Source organism: Chrysochloris asiatica, unplaced genomic scaffold (assembly GCF_000296735.1).
Source record: "Chrysochloris asiatica unplaced genomic scaffold, ChrAsi1.0 scaffold00189, whole genome shotgun sequence".
NCBI classification, from domain to species: Eukaryota; Metazoa; Chordata; class Mammalia; order Afrosoricida; family Chrysochloridae; genus Chrysochloris; species Chrysochloris asiatica.
The window spans coordinates 5,711,732-5,730,904 of record NW_006408707.1 but is presented as its reverse complement, the minus strand read 5'-3'; the positions used below and the strand labels follow the sequence as shown (position 1 = coordinate 5,730,904).

At 37.3% G+C, this 19,173-nt stretch overlaps 1 pseudogene; it reads left to right on the top strand.

Annotated features, from left to right (window-relative positions):
- Positions 1-3,825: 3,825 nt before the first annotated feature.
- Positions 3,826-9,464, top strand: LOC102842420 (annotated as a pseudogene).
- Positions 9,465-19,173: the final 9,709 nt, after the last annotated feature.

Genomic DNA, 19,173 nt, shown 5'->3' with positions numbered 1-19,173 from the left:
ATGAATCCCACTTGATCATGATGTATTATCTTTTTGATGTGTTGCTGGAGTCTGTTGGTTAGTATTTTGTTGAGAATTTTTGCATCTATGTTCATGAGGGATATTGGTCTATAGTTTTCTTTCTTAGTGACGTCCTTCCCTGGTTTTAGTTTGAGCATTATGCTTGCTTCATAAAATGTATTAGGATGTATCCCATCTTCCTCTATATTTTGGAATAATTTGAGTAGAATTGGTGACACCTCTTCACTGAATGTTTGGTAGAATTCACCAGTGAAGCCATCAGGGCCTGTACTTTTTTTGGTTGGGAATCTTTTGATGACCTGATCAATTTCTTCTTTTGTTATGGGTCTGTTCAGGTTTTCTACTTCACTTTGTGTAAGTTTAGATAGGTCATGTTTTTGTAAAAATGTATCCATCTCTTCTAAGTTTTCAAATTTGTTGGAGTATAACTCTTCATAGTATTCTGTTATTATCCTTTTGTTTTCCTTTGGTTCTGTTGTGACATTGCCCATGTGGTTTCTAATGCATGTTATTTGTGTCTTCTCCCTCTTGTCTTTTGTTATGTTTGCCAATGGTCAGTCGATTTTGTTAATTCTTTCAAAGAACCAGCTTCTTGTCCTATTGATTGTTTCTGTAGTTTTTCTGTTTTGTATCTCATTTATTTCTGTTCTAATCTTTATTATTTCTTTTCTTTTGGTGGCTGGGGTTCCCTATGCTGGTCTGTTTCTAATTGTTTTATATGCTGTGTTAATGTGTTAATTTTGGTTGTTTCTTCTTTTTGGATGTGTGCATTTATTGCAATAAATTGTCCATTCAGCACTATTTTAGGTGTGTCCCAAAGATTTTGGTATGTTGTGTTTTCTTTCTCATTTATTTCTAGGAACTTTGTGAATTCACGTTTAATTATTTCTACTACCCAGTCATTTTTCAGCAGGGTATTATTCAGTTTCCATGTATTTGATTTTGTTTCCTTGGTCTTCCTATTGTTGATTTCTAATTTGATAGCATTGTAGTCTGAGAAGATGTTTTGTAGTATTTTGATATTTGTAAATTTGTGTAGACTTGTTTTGTGGCCTAAAACATGGTCTATTCTGGAAAATGTTCCATGGGCACTGTAAAAGAATGTCTATTGTGCTGTTGTTGGGTGAATGTTCTGTACACATCTAAAAGGTCCAGTTGGCTGATTGTATTGCTTAGTTCTTCTGTGTCATTGTCAAGTTTCTATCTAGTTGTTCTATCCATTTTTGAAAGCAATGTATTAAAATCACCCACTATTATTGTAGATTCACCTGTTTCTTTCTTCAAATCTATTAGAGTTTGTTTTATATATTTTGGAGCTCTTTCATTGGGCATATAGATATTTATTATGGTTATTTCATCTTGTTCAATTGTCCATTTAATCATGAGATAATGTCCATCTTTATCTATTATGCTGTTTTTTTGTCTTAAAGTTTATTTTATCAGAGATTAGTACTGTCACTCTTGTTTGCTTTTTATTGCAATTGGCTTGGTATATTTTTTTCCATCCTTTGACTTTTAATCTGTTTTTGTCTCTGTGTGTGAAATGTGTCTCTTGCAGACAGCATATTGAAGGATCTTGTTTTCTTATCCATTCTGCCACCCTCCATCTCTTAACAGGTGCATTTAATCCATTTACATTCAGTGTAATTATTGATAGGTATTGATTAATTACTGACAGTATGTTTGTTGGTTTTTTTTTTTGTGTGTGTGTGGTGTTGCTGCTTCTTTGTTCTGCATTTCTTCTTTGTTGAGTAAATGATTTTTGTGTTCTTTCTTGTGAGGTTCCTCATAGTTTTAATGTTTCCATGTTCTTTATGGATTCTCATTCTCTTGGTGTGTTGTGACATGGTAAGTTTCTTTGAGGCTGCCTTATAGTCCATTAACTTCTTTCTCCATTAGGTGCAGTCTATTTTATCCTGTAATCGACCTGACCATCTCACTATCTGGATCTCTGTTCCTACATGTTTATCTTCTTTTACAATGTACTTGCTTTGATCATAAACTGATCTCCCAGATTCTCTGAGTTGTTCTTAAAATTTTGTTCTGTTCTCAACTCTTCCTTCTGTTGACTTAATTCAGGGAGTTTTTGCCACGTATGTCAATGTCTGGTTGTTGTCTGCTCTTGTTGGTTCTCTGTCCACATAACTCCCTTTAGGATGTTTTGTAGCACAGGGTTGGCTTTGGCAAAATCCCTTAGCTTCTGTTTATCTTGGAATGTTTTGATTACACTGTCATATTTGATTGATAGCTTTTCTGGATAAAGGATTTTTGGTTGGCAGTTTTTGTCTTTCAGGATTTTATAAATGTCTCCCCATTGTCTTCTTGCTTGCATGGTTTCTGCTGAGAGATCTGAGCTTAATCTGAGTTGCTTGCCTTTTTATGTGACACTTCTGTTTTCCCTGGCTGCTTTCAGAAGTGTCTCCTTATCTGTAATTTTGAAGAGCTTGACTATGATATGTCTTGGTGATTTTCTTTTGGGGTCTATCCTTCCTGGGGTTCACTGAGCTTCTTGAATGTTTATCTTTTCACTTTTCAGCATGTTAGAGAAATTTTCTTCCAGTAGTTCTTCAACTATTTCCTCTGTGGACTTGTGGGATTCTTCTTGTTCTGGAATGCCAATAATTCTTAAGTTATTCCTCTTCATGTTGTCCAACATGAATCTTAGATCCTCTTCAGAATTTTTTATCCGTTTTTGTGTTTGTTCTTCTATCTTAGTGGTATTCAGAGATTTGTTTTCTAGCTAACTGCTTCTGCCTTTCATCTCATCTATTCTACTCCTCTGCCCTTTCAGAGTGTTCTCTATTTCTGATATTTTGTTATTGATCGTTTGAACCTCTTTCTGTAGGTTTTGAATTGTTTCCAATGCTGTATCTATCTTATTTGATTGTTCCTGTTGAATTTTCCTGGCTTCTTCCTTATGTTTCTCAACTCCATTGTAACGTGTTTTGAAACATTTTATGATCATTTTTTGAATTCCATCTCAGGCATTTCCAAGACCTGCGCTCCTTCCAGAATGGAGTCCAGGTCTAATTCTAGGTCATTTGTCTCAGACACTTTATTTTGTTTCTGTACATGTGCTGATATGGTCATCTGCTTTTGTTTCTTGTATGTGTTTAGTGTTTATCTGTGGCCTTATTACTTAATTGAGTATGTGTTTTGGTATTTTTTATGCTTTCTGATTGCTTCCAGGAAAATGTGATCAGGATGTGTGCTTCCCTTTTCACTCTTCTTATTGTTTAACTCAGAGTAACTTTCACAGGTGTTGTCTGTTTCCCTGCTATATGGCAGTTGGTATTGTTTCTTGCCTGGGTTTTGGTGTTTTATAGGGTGTAATTGTAGGTTGGCTGTAGGGTAGCAGTTGCTGACTCTTCTTGTGTAATATAGGGAGACAAATAGTCCTCCAAAGGCAGAAGGGGGAGCATATAACAGCTAAACAATACCAGCAAAAAACACACAAAAAAAGACTATAAAACAGGAACAACAAAAACAAAATTGATACTGCAGTCTCTATTCACAGAAATGAGAGTGGAGGGATAGAAGAAAAAGAAGGAAGAAGTAAAAAAGAAAAAAAAGAATCTGTAGCCCCTACAGCCCTCTCCTTCTCTTTCCCGTGTTACAAAACAGAACAAAAAGCAAGCAAGAAAAGTTCAAGGCCTGCTCTTCGGATGACTATCTGTCGGCCGTTTGGTTTTAAGTGGAAACTGTCTCTTTAAATTTCAAGGAGATCTATGCATATGCGTATTAGAACCCTCTGAGGGTGGGGCTGGGGTGTCCACTAGCTCAGGCACCCCTATAGTTACCAGAATGGAGGTATGCAGACAGCAAGCAACCAGCAAAAAGATATCAAAAAACAAGAAAAAAAAAAAGAATGTCCACACCTCTATTTCTGTGGCTCTATCAGGCATTCATGGCTGCTCTGATCCTTCCCCACTTGGCCCCACACAAAACAGCGGCTCCTGGAGCAGCTGAGTGTCCCGAACTAGGAAGCAATGGATTTTTTGCTTCTGCCACAAACTACCCAGTTGTAAGTTTTCCAACCTTCTAAATATTCCTTTATATGTGGTTCAGAGTTCTGGGACCAAACTCTGAGCCTTCTTGGTCCTGTATTCTGTCTTGTTCCTGGCAGAGCTTGTCACTGCACTTCCACCAAATCTGACATCTTGTTTTCGTGCCTCTTCATTATGTTTTAAGATTCAGTAATCTGGTGTTGACAGGGTTCCAATGTTTTTCATAAGATTTTCAGTGACTAAATATTCATAAGTAGTTTGTCTCTCCTTTTTCCTAGTCTGTATTCAACTGGAAGTTAATCTGAAATATGTAAACCATGTTTGACCCTGCTGGCATTCAAAATACTGGTGGAATAGTTTCTAGAATCACAGCAGCACACCATCCATGAAAGTAAGACAAACTGACAAAGGGATGGTTGGTTAAAACTAAAGAATGGAAAAAGATATACCAAGCTAATTGCAATTAACAATGAGCAGGAGTGACAATAATAATCTTCTATAAAATAAACTTTAAGGAAAAACTAGGATTAACAGATAAAGAAGGAAATTATCTCATGATTAAAGGGTCAATGAACAAGATGACACAAGCATAATAAATATTGACACTCCCAAAGAATGAGCCCCAAAATATTTAATGTAAACTCTAATAGATTTATAGGAATAAATAGACAAATTTAAAATAATAGTGGGAGATCTTAATACATCACTTTTGAAAAAGGATAGAACTAGAAAAAAAATCAACAAAGATGCAGAGGAAGTAAACAACATAATCAACCAACTTGACCTCACAGATTTATATAGAACATTCAATCCAACAACAGCACAATATACATTCTTTTCCAGGGCACATGAAACATTCTCCAGAATAGACCATGTTTTAGTCCAAAAACAAGCCTCCATAAATTTACAAACATCAAAATATTACAAACAGTCTTCTCAGATCACAGTGCTACAAAATTAGATATCAATAATAGGAAGACCAAGAAACAAAAGTCAAATACATGGAAATTGAATAACACCCAACTTAAAAGCTACTGGGTAGTAGAACAAATGAAAGGTGGATTAAAAAAATTCCTAGAAATAAATGAGAATGAAAACACAACATACCAAAATCTTTGGAACATGGTAAAAGCAGTGCTGAGAGGAAAATGTATTACAATAAATGCACACATCCAAACAAGAAGAAAGAACGTACATCAACATATTAACTCGATATCTCCAACAAATAGAAACAGACAAGCAAAGTAATCCTTCCGTCAACAGAAGAAAATAAATCATAAATAGAACAGAAATAAATGAGATAAAAATCTATAGAAACAAAAAAAGTACAAGAAGCTGTTTTTTTTTAAAAGGGTTAATAAAATTGATAAGTCATTGGCCAACCTAACAAAAGAAAAGATGGAGAAGATACAAATAACATGCATAAGAAACCACATGGGTGATGTCACAACAAAACTAATAGAAATAATAAGGATAACAACAGAATACTATGAGGAGTTGTACTCCAATAAATTTTAAAATCCAGAAGATATGAAAACAGTTTTAGGAAAACTTGACCTTACCTAAAGTTACATGGAGTGAAATAGTAAACTTGAACAGACCTATGACAAAAGACAAAATTGATCAGGTCACCAAAAAACTCCCAACCAAAAGTAGTCCAGGTCCAGGTGGCTTCATTGGTGTGTTTTACCAAACATTCAGGAAGGAGTTCTCAGCAATACTATTCAAATTATTCCAGAATATAGAAAAGGATTGAAAACATCCTAATACATTTTATGAAGCAAGCATAACTCTCATACCAAATCCAGGGAGGTACATCACTAAGAAAGAAAATTACAGACCAATAACCCTCATATACATAGACACAACAATGCTCAACAAAACGCTGGTCAATAGAATTCAACAACATATAATAATAATAATAATAATAATAATAATAATAATAATAATAATAAAATAATTCATCATAACTAAGTGGGATTCATATCAGAGATGCAAGGATGGTTCAATATTAGAAAATCAATCAATGTAATCCACCATACAAATAAAAAAAAGGAAAAGAACCACACAATCATAATGATTTATACAGAAAGTACATTAGACAGAATCTAACACCCATTCCTGATAAAAACACTCAACAAAGAAGGAATCGAGGGGAAATTCCTCAACATAATTAAGAACATATATACAAAACCAACAGCTAACAGTACTCTCAATGGATAGAAACTGAGGCTTTGCCTTTGCAAACAGGAGCCAGACAAGGATGCCCTTTATCACCACTCCTATTGTTTTGGTAGTCTTAACCAGAGGTATAAGGCAAGATAAGGGAAATTAAAGGAATCCAAATTGACAAAGAAGTAAAACTCTATTTCTAGATGATATATCCCCATACACAGGATTTCCCAAAGACACAGAAAAACAACAACAGCAAAAAAATACACAACCCCCAAATACCTACTAGATTCTTCTTGGAAGAATCAGAAAATCAGGGTACAAGATCAACATACAAAAATCAGTTGGGTTACTCTATGCTAATAATGATAGTGCTGAAAAGGAAATAAGGTCAGCAATTCATTTATAGCAGCCACCCATAGGATGAAATACTAAAGAAAAAATCTAACCAGAGAAAAAGAAGACCATACAAACAAAAACCCTACAAAACAAGAAAACAAAATAGATTTACAAAAATGGTAGGCTATACCATGTACCTGGAATGGAAGACTTAAAAATATGAAAACATCAATTCTACCCAAATGAATCTAGGAATACAATGCAATTTCAAATGCAGATTCCAATGACATTCTTTTAAGAGATTGGAAAAATGATTACAAAAGTTATTTGGAAAGGAAAGAATACCTGGGTGGCAAAGTATTGCTAAAGAAATAGAACAGTTGATGGCCTATAACTCCCTTATTACAAAATTTACTACATGGCCACAGTGGTCAAAACAGCCTGATACTTAATACAATGAAAGATACATAGATCAATGGAACACAATCAAGATTCCAGAAATTAACCCATCCACATGGGCCATTCACAAAGGGCCAAGTACATTAAATGGGGAGGACAAGTCTCTTCAATAGATGGTGCTGGTAGAATTTGAAATTGACATGCAAAAGATGGAAAGAAGACCTTCATCTCACACCATTTACAAAAAATAACTCAATGTGGATTAAAGACCTAAATGTGAATCCCAGAATTATAAAAGTCATGGATGAAAAGTAGGGACAAATTGTCACTCTACCAAAAGGAAATGGTTGATGTTCAACCATTTCAAGATGTAGCATACGATTAAGAGCCAATGATACTGAAGGAAGTCTAAAGGTGCATTGAAGGAATTGGCAAAGAACAAGGCACCAGGAATTGATGAAATCAAAATTGAAATATTTCAAGAAAGTGAGGCGGCACTGGACGCACTCTCATCTATGCCATGAAATTTGGAAGACAACTATCTGGCCAACTGATTGGAAGAGATCTGTATTTGTACCCATTTCAAACAGATGTGCCCCAAGGGAATGTGGAAATCATTGGACAATATCTTTGATATCCCATGTGAATAAAGTTGTATTAAAGGTAATTGAGAAATGGCTGCAAGCATACATTGACAGAGAACTTCCAGAGGTTCAAGCCAAATTCAGAAGAGGACATGGAATGAGGGATATCATTGCTAATTTCTGATAGATCTTAGCTTAAAGCAGAGAATACCAGAAAGATGTTTATGCAAAGGCCATTAATTGTGTGGATCATGACAAGCTACGGACAACATTGTGAAGTATGAGTATTCTGGAACGTTTAATTGTGCCACACTCAAGAGTGACTGAATTTCCAAAAATCTGTAGCTGAATCTGTGTCAAAAAGAGTTTGAGAAAGACAAAAACGACAATGAACTTTTTGAGAAGAATCAAAAGGAAATGGATGAAGCTGCTATGGCAGAACTGGGGCATCTGAAGGAAGAGGTGGAAGAGGCTTGAGACATAGCCCGGCGGTGTTCTATTGGGATTATTAAGTTTATTGGGGAGTTGTTTAAACTGAAGATGTTAACAGAGCCGAAAATGCATGGTTGTGTGGTCAAACTACTTAAGTACCATGATGAAGACTCCCTTGTATGCCTTTGCTGTCTCCTTACCACCAGTAGAAAAAAACTGAACTTTGAGAAAACCAAGCCTCGAATGGATCAGTATTTCAACAAGATGGGAAAAAAAATCATTAAGGAAAAGAAGACATCACCCTGCATTTGCTTTATGCTACAGGATGTGCTGGATCTGTGATGAAGCAGTTGGGTGCCACACCGAGGGGACCAGGGTCCCAAGACAACTGATCAGATTCACAAGGAGACCGAGATGGAGGAACATTGGGAACATATCAAAGTGCAGCAGCTCGGGGCTAAGGGCAGTGACAAGTGTAGAGGTGGCTCCCCCAGGCCCACTCGTAAGTCATAGTCTTCCACTTGTGGATAATGTTGGCTTGAACACAGTCCCTATTGACACCACACGAATCACCAAGATCATGAAGCCTGGCTCCACTGATTCTAATAACCATCTCTTTGCACCTGGAGAGTGATTGAGCTGGGGCAAGGGAAACAGTGGAGGTTCAGGAGCCAAGCCCTCAGATGGAACATCAGAAGCTTCTCATCCAGCTACTAGTATCTTGAACTGTTTCTCAGCCCTCCAACAAGCAGTACCCAAAGAAAGAACCAATAACAGACATGTGGTACAGAGGACTAGCTTGAGTTGGGAACCAGGGTGAGAAACCTAGGGACCGGGGAGACTGCCTAGAGTGGAGTGAATGGAGAGGTGACCCTGGGGACTCACTTGATCATGCACGGGATCCTGCCACCAAGGGGAGCTTCAGCAAGGAAGTGGAAGAGTGGAGTAGAGAGTGGCCCACCCAACCTGAGGGACTGCACAATGCAGTTAGCCTCAGGGAGGATGGAGACTGCAGGCAGGATGCAGTGAAGAGAGAAGCCACCCTGCTCCTAGTATGCCCACCAAAGGCGGCACTCGGTGAGGAAGAGATGGAGAAGAAATTCAAGGCCATCACTGAGGAATAGCTCCATCTCAATGACATGAGGGAGGCAGTACAATGTGTGCAAGAGCTGGTCTCCCCCTTACTCCTCTTCGTGTTTGTGCTGTATGGCATTGAGTCCGCGCTGGAGCATAGAGCTGTTGCTCTTGAGCATGTGGGGCAACTGCTGCACCAACTGCTCTCTGTGCTGGGCACCTCTCCACGGCAATTGATATCCCCCTCTTGTGGCTCTCCCTGGCGGAACTGGTAACACACATTCTACAGGAGGGTGGGGTGTCCATGGGGGAGTTGTTTAAGATTACAAGACCTCTGAGACCCCTGGGTAAGACTGCTTCTCTACTCTTGGAGATCCTGGGGCTCCTGTGCAAAAAGCATGGGATCCAGCTACTTGAACTACAACAGGGATGGTAGCAGCAGCAGTGGCGACAATGGGTCCCTGTAGTGCAGTGTGTCTGAGCTAATAAAGTGGTTGAAGAGGCAGGATGGCTTGAGGCTGCCCGGGGACCCTCCACCAGGATGCTGACAGGTGTCCCTTCTGTCCCCCTGGGGCACAAAGATGTATATAAAGTCTTGAAATTTAGTGTCTGTGGGAGGCACCATCGTCTGCTCCTGGAGTCCTTTTTTATTTACTGAAAATCACTCTTGGGACACCGTTCTTGCTGCTGGGTGCATATGTCCCGGCCCCCACATCACCCCTGCTGCTGCCTGGGCAGGGGTAAGTGGGGGGAGAGGGGGCGACGGGGTACACGGTGCCTGTAATTATTCAAACATGAATTCAATTATGCTCAAAAAACAGCAGTCAAAAAATCAAACAATGTATTGCATTAGGCAAATCTGCTGCACAAGGCCTTTGTAAAGTGTTGAAGAGCAAAGATGCCAGCTTTAGGTCTAACGTGACCTGACTCAAGCCATGGAATTTCAATAATCTCATATGCATGTGAAAGCTGGACAGTGAATAAAGAAGACCTTAGATGAATTGATGCTTGTGAGTTATGGTGTTAGAGGAGAATACTGAAAGTGCCATGGGCTGCCAAAAGAACCAACAGATCAGTGTTGGAAGGAGTTGGTAAGAATCTTTAATTTCTTCATCTATTGCTCTGGTAGCGTAGTGGTTACGAATCGGACTGCGAACCTTAAGGCCAACAGTTCGAAACTACCAGCGGCTCCACGGGAGAAAGATGAGGCGTTCTGCTCCCATAACGATTTACAGCCTCGGACACCCTGTACAGGGTCGCTATGGGTCGAAACAGACTTGACGGCACTTAACAACAACAACAATTGCATTAGTGGTAGTTCATAAATTTAAATATTAGTCATATTAACTAATCTTCCTTGTAGATGTTCGGTATCATCCTATTACTCATAGGATTCTAATACCTTGAAGTATGCTTTTCGATGATGAACACAATGTTATTTCTTTTCAATTTTGTCATTTTCAGTATCCTAAACCATATTGTTGTCTGATTTAAATGGCCAAGACCAGTTCATTTCAGGTCATTATTGTCTACAATATTGATCTTTATGCATTCAAATTTATTTTGGATGACTTCTGATTCTTTTCCTAGATTCATTTTTTCTACATTCCACGTTCTGATTATTAATGTTTGTTTGCAGCTTCTTCTCATTTTGAACAAATAAAGATCCCAAAATCTTTGGTCCACCCATGTTATTAAGGTTGGATATATTTTTTGGAGGCAACACTTCCCTAGTTTGATTTTGATTGCCTTTCATTTTCTAGTAGTATAAATAAATCAGATCTTCTACTGCTATACATAAGAAATTCATTGATCAAATTATTTATAAGTAGATTGCCAACACATACTTCATAGTCTGTATTAGTCTGAAAACTCCAGTTAATCTGCCCACCATAGGAGGTACTGCTGGTATTTGAAATATAATTGGCATAGCTTCTTACATCATAGCAACACTCAAGCCACCATAGTATGAATATTTAAAACAATGCTGGTTGCCTGAAAAATGATTGTAAAAAATTTCAATTATATAGAATCATCTGTATAGATCAGTTAGATGATAAGCTGGAAAAAATACATATTTGAGTCGGTCACAACCTACTATCCAATGTTTGGAAATAGAAATGGAGCTTGAATTCATAGGCTATAGTGAGATTTTCAGATGTTGCTAAAATTTGTATATGTATTCCCTGGACATTTGAACAAAGGTCAAGATTATATTGCTGCCAATAAAAGTAATACAACTAGAATTCAGGTACTTTATGGACTAATACTTTGTCTTTTATAGATTTTACCTGCATAATTATTTCTATAAAAGATAATATAAATTATTGCTAGGCAGTTTCTATTCATTTACAATCCCTAAGCTTTTTCCTGATTTATTTTCTTTATGAGAAACCCAATTTATCCCTTTTTACTTATAAAATAAATTATCAATATTGTTTGCTAACTACTGGTGTTTGGAGCATTAAAGTTGGAAATAAAGAGAAAGGATCAGTAGTTGGAAAATATGGCTTTGATGATAGAAATGAAGTTGGAAATTCCATGATAGAATTTTGTAACACCAGTGATTAATTCATTGTAAATATTATGTTTGAACAACATAAACAGTGATCACACATATGGAGTTCAACAGATGGACTACACAATTAAATTGACTTTAACTGTGCAAACAGATGATGGAGAAGTTCAATATTCTGAGTTAAAACAATATCAGGGGCCAACAGTAGAACAGATCACTAATTGACGATATGCAAGTTCAGTCAGAAGCTGAAGAAAATGAAAACATGTCCATAAGAGTTAAAATATGACCATGAGTGTACCCCATCTGAATTTAGAATCCATAGCAAAAACAAATTTGATGCATTTGACACTAATGACCAAAGACCTGACAAGTTTTGTGATAACATCAAGAACATCATACATGAAAACTTAGAAAAGTCATTAAAAAGACAGGAAAGAAAGAAAAGCCAAATATAATATCAGAAGAGGTTCTGAAACTTGCTCTTGAATGTACAGAATTTTAAGAAACTAGAAGAAAGGATGATGCAAAAGGGTTGAAAACAAAATTTCAAGCTTGAATCTGACCTTGCAGTTCAAATAAATTTGCAGTCTGGTTCATTTACCCACAGTGCCACATCAGGACTACTCATCATACTTTGGTCATATTGTCAGGAAGGTCCAGTCCCTTGAGAAGAATATCATGTTTGGTAAAGTGAAAGGTCAAAAAAAAAAAAAAAAAAAAAACTAGGAAAAGCTTCTAAGTCCATCTTCTGCTTATAACTGATTGGAATACCTAAAATGGGTCTGTAATGTGCCCAGTGAAGGAGGCTTCCTGTGGAGCCTCTGCGTTACATAGGACCATAGGTGGAATCCTGAACCCCATCCAGAATCTTCTGAGGTGGGAAATTTCCACTTGAAAGGACAAGCAGACCAGCCTGGAGCAGCAAGAAGAACAGAAGATACTTCTTGAAAGAAAGACCAATAAGAAAAATACAAAGCAATATAAGCAGTCTGACTGATTACTACAAGAACAAGCAAGTTGCTCACACAGGAGACATCAAAATAAGTGATCGGGTCCCCTCAGGGCAAACTCCCTTCCAAGACTAAGACTCAATGGGAATACTTTATATATTTTTATACATACTCTGATTGGTGACCATATTCATCACTGATAAGGGGAAGTGAGGGAAAAATAGCAATGAAGCTGCAAGCTAAGTCCTACAACATTCAATAGACTCTTGTGAGTCTGGGTGGAGACCTGATTGGCCAGCAGTGTGACAAGACCTGGGGACTCTTGGGCCCAGAGTCACTGACATAGCCACAGAGGACTAGAGTGAAGAGTGAAGCATCCAGCTGATAAGAAGAGAGGGTATATACACACACTTGCAGATAATACCCACTTGACCTGGCTTAAATGACTGGATGATCAGAGCTCAACTAGAAGAAGAGGGACAAAAGAGTAATCTGATACAATTTGATGAACTTGATGTACACCTATGGATGTAGTAGCTCAAAATAGGGAACAAATCTTTATAGAAAGGATCATTCCCACACCTCCATATACAGAGTAGACAGGGATGGGCAACTCGGACATTGGCGATCCAAAATGGGGGTGGAGGGGAGGACATGCTACAGAGGCAAGAAGTGACTGGCTTACAAGTTTTCAAGAGGGAGCCTATATCCAGAGGGGATGGAAAAATGTAGAATCTCTATTGAGTAGTATCCAATCTGTCTGGGCGGGGCTGATGAAAGGAGATGCAGATAGGTCTCTTGTGATACAATAGTGAATAACTGTTATCAGGACTATTGTGAGGATTAGAAATGTAAAGATAGATTTTTGTAGCAAAAGGAGGGGAGTGATTAACTTTGCAGTCTGTGAGCGGAGGTCCCTAGGACCATCAAGGGGAAAGAGCAGAGAGTGGGACCCTACCCAGAGAAGCAATGATGCCAGAGATGGAGACAGAGATGATGATGTGGAGAGATGGAGCATCTGGGGATTTTAGATCCAGAGAGGGAGAGGGGCTGTGTTCTGACTACTGGGGGTGCAGGCTTGCTGGGTATACTCTTTGGTTGTGTGATGATGCATGGAGGGGATTGTAACCATGGCAATGAAATGATACATAATAGGATGAATGTTAAGCTAATGTTTTCCCATGTAAACTATAACATAATTCACAATTAAACATTAAAAAAATATTAAGAAAGATGTGTGACAGGGTTTTATTCTTTCACCATATTTATTCAACTTTTATGACGAACATGGGTTATATGAAGAAAAACATGACATAAGGATTGGAGGAAGAGTCATTAACAACCTGCTATATTCAGATGATACAACCTTGCTTTCTGAAAGTGAAGAGAACTTAAAACATTTACTGATGAACATCAAAGAGCACAGCCTTTGGTATGGATTTCATTTCAATGTAGAAAAATTAAAACCCTGATCACTGGACCAATAAACAACATTCTTATCAGTGGAGAAAATACTGAAGTTGTCAAGAACTTCATTCTTCTTGGATCAACATTCATGGAGGCAGCAATCAAGAAATCAAATGATGTATTGCATTAGTCAAATCTGCTGCAGAAGACCTTTTTAAAGTGTTGAAGAGCAAAGATGTCAGCTTGAGGACTAAGGTTCTCCTGACCCAAGCCATGGTATTTTCAATGACCTCATATACATGTGAAAGCTGGACAGTGACTAAGGTAGACAGTAGAAGAATTGATGCGACCCTATGCACAACAGAATGAAACACTGCCCGATTCTGGGCTAACGTCACTATTGTTGCCATGCTTGAGCCCATTCATGCTGCCGCTTTGCCGGTCCATCTTGCTAGCAGTCTTCTTCTTATTCTCTGACCCTGCACCTTACCAAACATGATATCCTTCTCCAGAGACTGGTCCTTCCTGATCATATGTAGGAAGTATGAGAGACAAAGTTTGGCCTCCTGGCCTCTAGTGAGCACTCTGGCTGCATTTCTTCCAACACAGATCTGTTGGTTCTTTTGGCAGCCCATGGCACTTTCAATATTCTCCTCTTACACCATAACTCAAAAGCACCAATTCTTCTATGTCTTCATTATTCACTGTCCAGAGGTTTGCAATTACATTGGCCCCTCAAAAGGATATCTGTCCTCAAGGTAGGACATATCTTATGGAGGCTGTTGCTCTGATGGTAAATAGAAAGATGATGCCAATATCTCATGTCTCTGAAAACAGATAGTGGTAGTGGTTATGTGCCATGGAGTGGGTTCCAACTCATAGCTAACGAATATAAGGTTTCTGAAGCTGTAAATGTTTATGGGAGCAGAAAACCTCATCTTTCTCCCATAGAACAGTCAGTAGTTTCAATCTGCTGACCTTGAGGTTAGTAGACCGATTCGTAACCACTATGCTTCCAGAGCTCCTTCTTAAAACAGGTAAGAACCACAATAAATACACAACCCAATATGAATAAAAAGGCAAATGAAAAATATGGATGCTCCATTAGCATAAATATATTGGATTAATTGCCCATTATTTATGTCTTGGCAGATATAGGTCACTGAAAAAAATGCAGTGGACATATCTTATGTATAATGTATTGTTAAAATAATCCTGTTAAGATTTGGATAATTAAGCATAAGCTGAGGCACAAGCAGAAATTTCATCACATTGAAATGTTTGAGGGGGCTGGTAAGTCAATGAAAGAGTGATTAATAATTTTGAGTAAAGAATGAGTCTTGCGGATGTTGGTCATTAAGTTCTTAGAGTTGAAGTACAAGAGTGATTTTTCATATAATAGTTCATGGTGTATAATCCATGTGAAATTTATGTTATATCTGCTTTTTATATTAAGTGTAGTTCTTGTTTTGGTGTTTATTAGTTTTTCTTTAAAGCCTTCACCTATTTATGGGGTTTCAGTCTTATTTTATGTTATGGTATTGGATGTGGAATTGTGATTAATTTTGGTAGGTCTTTTTTAGGGTTAATGGCATTTTTAGTTATGTCACAAGTATGACTACAATTTTCTATTATATAGATTATGCATATAGTTTATAGCTTTTGAGTTGACAAAGGTGAACAGAATTCTGTGTGTACTCTACTAGGCCATGATTTTCAGAGGTTTAACAGTTGGGATGTGCTTATTCCCACAGCGATGAAACTAATAAAGACATACTTAGATCTATGATGAGCAGCAATGAGCAGTCAATCAATTGAAGGCATGCTTCCTTGAGTTTGTGGCCTGCTCCTGTATAAAGGACATGCAGGAAGAACTTTCTCTTCCTCTTCCTTTGGGGACCTGGGATTCTATAATTGTTAGATAATAAACTTCTCTTTACAGATGAGAATGAGTCACTTCAGTTATGTTAACACACATATCTACGTCCACAGCTGATGACAATATTGAGTGTGGATGTAAAATTATTCTGTTGAATAGACGAGTGTGACAGTAGATTAACTGACAAATCATTTGCAAATCAGCCACATATCTATCTATTAAGTAACCCTCAATAAACTTGAACTTTGAAACATGTGTGCAATATCGGTACCCAAAAAACTCATGGAAGAGCATAAACAGAAGCATTTGGACATCAGCAAACAAAATTTGGAGAAATACTAGAAGGAAGGTAAAAATCTCTTTAATACATGGATTCATCTCTATTAGCCTATTAGAATAAAGATTCAATAATCAACAGTGCCCATTACAGTCAGATCCTCATTGAAGAGTTGAAGCTTAAATTTGGGATTAAATGTAGATGACTGGTATGCAAGGGCACTGTGACCTTGCATGACAATGTATGTTTGCACATCTCTGTGCACACTGCTGACACTGCATAAACTTCATTTGGAGATGTTAAAGCATTCTCCCTATAGTTCTGATCTTGCTCCATTGTACTTTCCCCTGTTTGGCTCCCTTGAAAACCACCATCAGAGAACAAATATTTACCTCTGATGAAGAAGTGAAGACAGCAGTGCATTCATAGTTCACAGATTAGCCTAAATCATATTTTAATAAGGAAACAAATACTAAATCTTGTTGACAGATGGACAAAGTGTATTGGAAAGGAAGAAGACTATGTCAAAAAATGGTGCATTTGTCATTTTAAAAGTTGACTAAAATAAATTCTACAGCCAGAGTATGGATAATAAACAAAAGGTATACCTATACAAAAAAAAACTTCTGTTGTAATTCTGGCTCCATTGATACAGAACTACAGTGTCTATTTATATATAAATATTCTTATGTAAGTCACTGGCTGGCCAAATGGTTAATGTATTAGGTACTAATGGAATATTTATTTGGTTGATCAACTTCATCCAGAGATGCCTGGGATGAAAGGTCTGAAATATGTAGTTCTGAAAGATCAGCTATTGAAAACACTGTGGTAATATGATACATGTGAGGTTGCAATGATTTTATGGCAACTGGTATGTACTTACTTTGATTTATGCATATATTTATATATCTAAATGCTCATACCTGTTTCCACCAAGTTGATTTTGACTTGTAGTGACCCTATAAGATAGAGTAGAACTGCCTTCTAGGACAGGTATAGAGGGGCTTATTGGTACAGTAGTTAAAATAATGGTCTGCTAATTGAAAGATCAGTAGTCAAAACTCACATGCTGCTCTGAGGGTAAAACATGAGACAATCAGCTTGATGGCATCCAAAGATAGGTTCCCTCTGGTTATTTGCAAAGCAAGTGAGACCAAGGTGCTTCATGTTCAGATTTAAACTTTATCTTCTTCCAAGACAATTTTTTTCCCCTTCTTCTGACAGTCCAAAGTACAATCAATATTGTATCCCATCACTGTGATACAAATACATTAACACTTCCTTGATCTTCTTTGTGCATTGTTGGGATTTCATATACTTAAGAGGTGACTGGAAATACCATGTCTTGGGACACGTGCAACTTAGTCCTCAAAGTGACATCTTTGTTTTTTAACAGAAGAGGTGTCTGGCAGTAGAATTGACGAATGCAATATATCATTTGAGTTCTTGACTATTGTTTTCATGGACCTTGATTGTGGATCCAAGTAAAATGTTGTGAGGTGCAGTCAAGTCATTTCTGACTCATAGAGGTATCATTCACAACAGAATGAAACACTTACCTATCCTCATAATTATCCAAATTCTTGTTATGCTTGAGCTCATTGCTATTGTCACTGCAGTTTATCTCTTTGGTGTTTTCCTCTTTTTCACTGACCCGCTGCATTATCATGCATAATGTCTTTCTCCTGGAATTGGTTGCTCCTTATAACATTTCTAAAGTGTAAGAGTCAAGTCTGAATATACTGGCTTCTAAGGGGTGCTATGGCAATACTTATCCAACATACACATGTTTATTCTGGCAGTCCATGATACCTTCATTATAGTTCTCAAACAACACAACTCAAATGCATCAGTTCTTCTATGGTATTCCTTATTCATTGTCCAACTTTCACATGTGTGTGAGGCAATTGAAAATACCATGGCTTCAGTCAGGCACACATTAGTCCTCAACTAACATCTTTGCCCATGAACACGCTAAAGAAGACTTGTGCAGCAGTTTTGCCTAATACAGTACATCTTTTGCTATCTTGACTGCTGCTTGCATAAGTGTTGATTGTGGGTCCAAGCAAAATGAAAGCTTTTACAACTTCAATCATTTTCTTCATTTAACATGATGTTATTTATTAGCACAATTGTGAAAAATTTTGTTTCATTTACATTGAGGTACAACCCATACTAAAGGCTGTGGTATTTTATCTTCTTCAATAAGGATTTTAAGTCATTTTCACTTTCAGCAAGCAAGGCTGTATCATGTGCCTATCATGAGTTGTTAATGAGGCTTCCTTCAATCCTAAAACCATGTTTTTCTTCATATAATCCACCTTCTCAGATAATTTTCTCAGCATACAGATTGAATAAATATGGTGAAAGAATAGAACCCTGGAACACACCTTTCCTGATTTTGCTCTTCACTATTTACTTGTTCTGTTCTAAGGACTATCTCTTGGTCTATGTTCAGGTTCCTTGTGAATACAATTAAATGTTCTGGAATACTCATTCTTTGCAATGTTGTGCATAGTTTGTTATGATCCACACAATGGAAAACCTTTGGACACTCAATAAATCACAGATAAATATCTTTCTGATATTCTCTGTTTTCACTCAAGATCCATCAGACATCAGAAATAAAATCCCTCATACCATGTTTTCTGCTGAATTTGGCTTGAATTTCAGACAGTTCCTTGTTGATGTAATGTTGCAATCATTTTTAAATTACCTTTATCAAAATTTTAGTTGCATGTGATAGGAATGATATTCGATAATGTCTGCATTCTGTTGCATCATCTGTTTTTGGAATGGACACAAATATGCATCTATTCTAATCACTTGGCAAGGTAGGCGCCTTCCAAATTTCTTGGCATATATGAGTGAGTGTTTCCAATGCTGAATTCATTTGCTGACAGATTTAAATTTGTATCCCATCAATTCCTGGAGTCTTATATTTTACCTATACTTTCAGTGCACCTTGGATTTTTCTTTAGTACTCTTGAACTTTTTGATACAGTGTATACAGGTATTTCTTCCATCTTCATTTGATACTTTCTGCATCATTCATTATTTTGCCCATAGTATCATTTAACATTTCAAATTGAAGTTTGAATTTTTTCT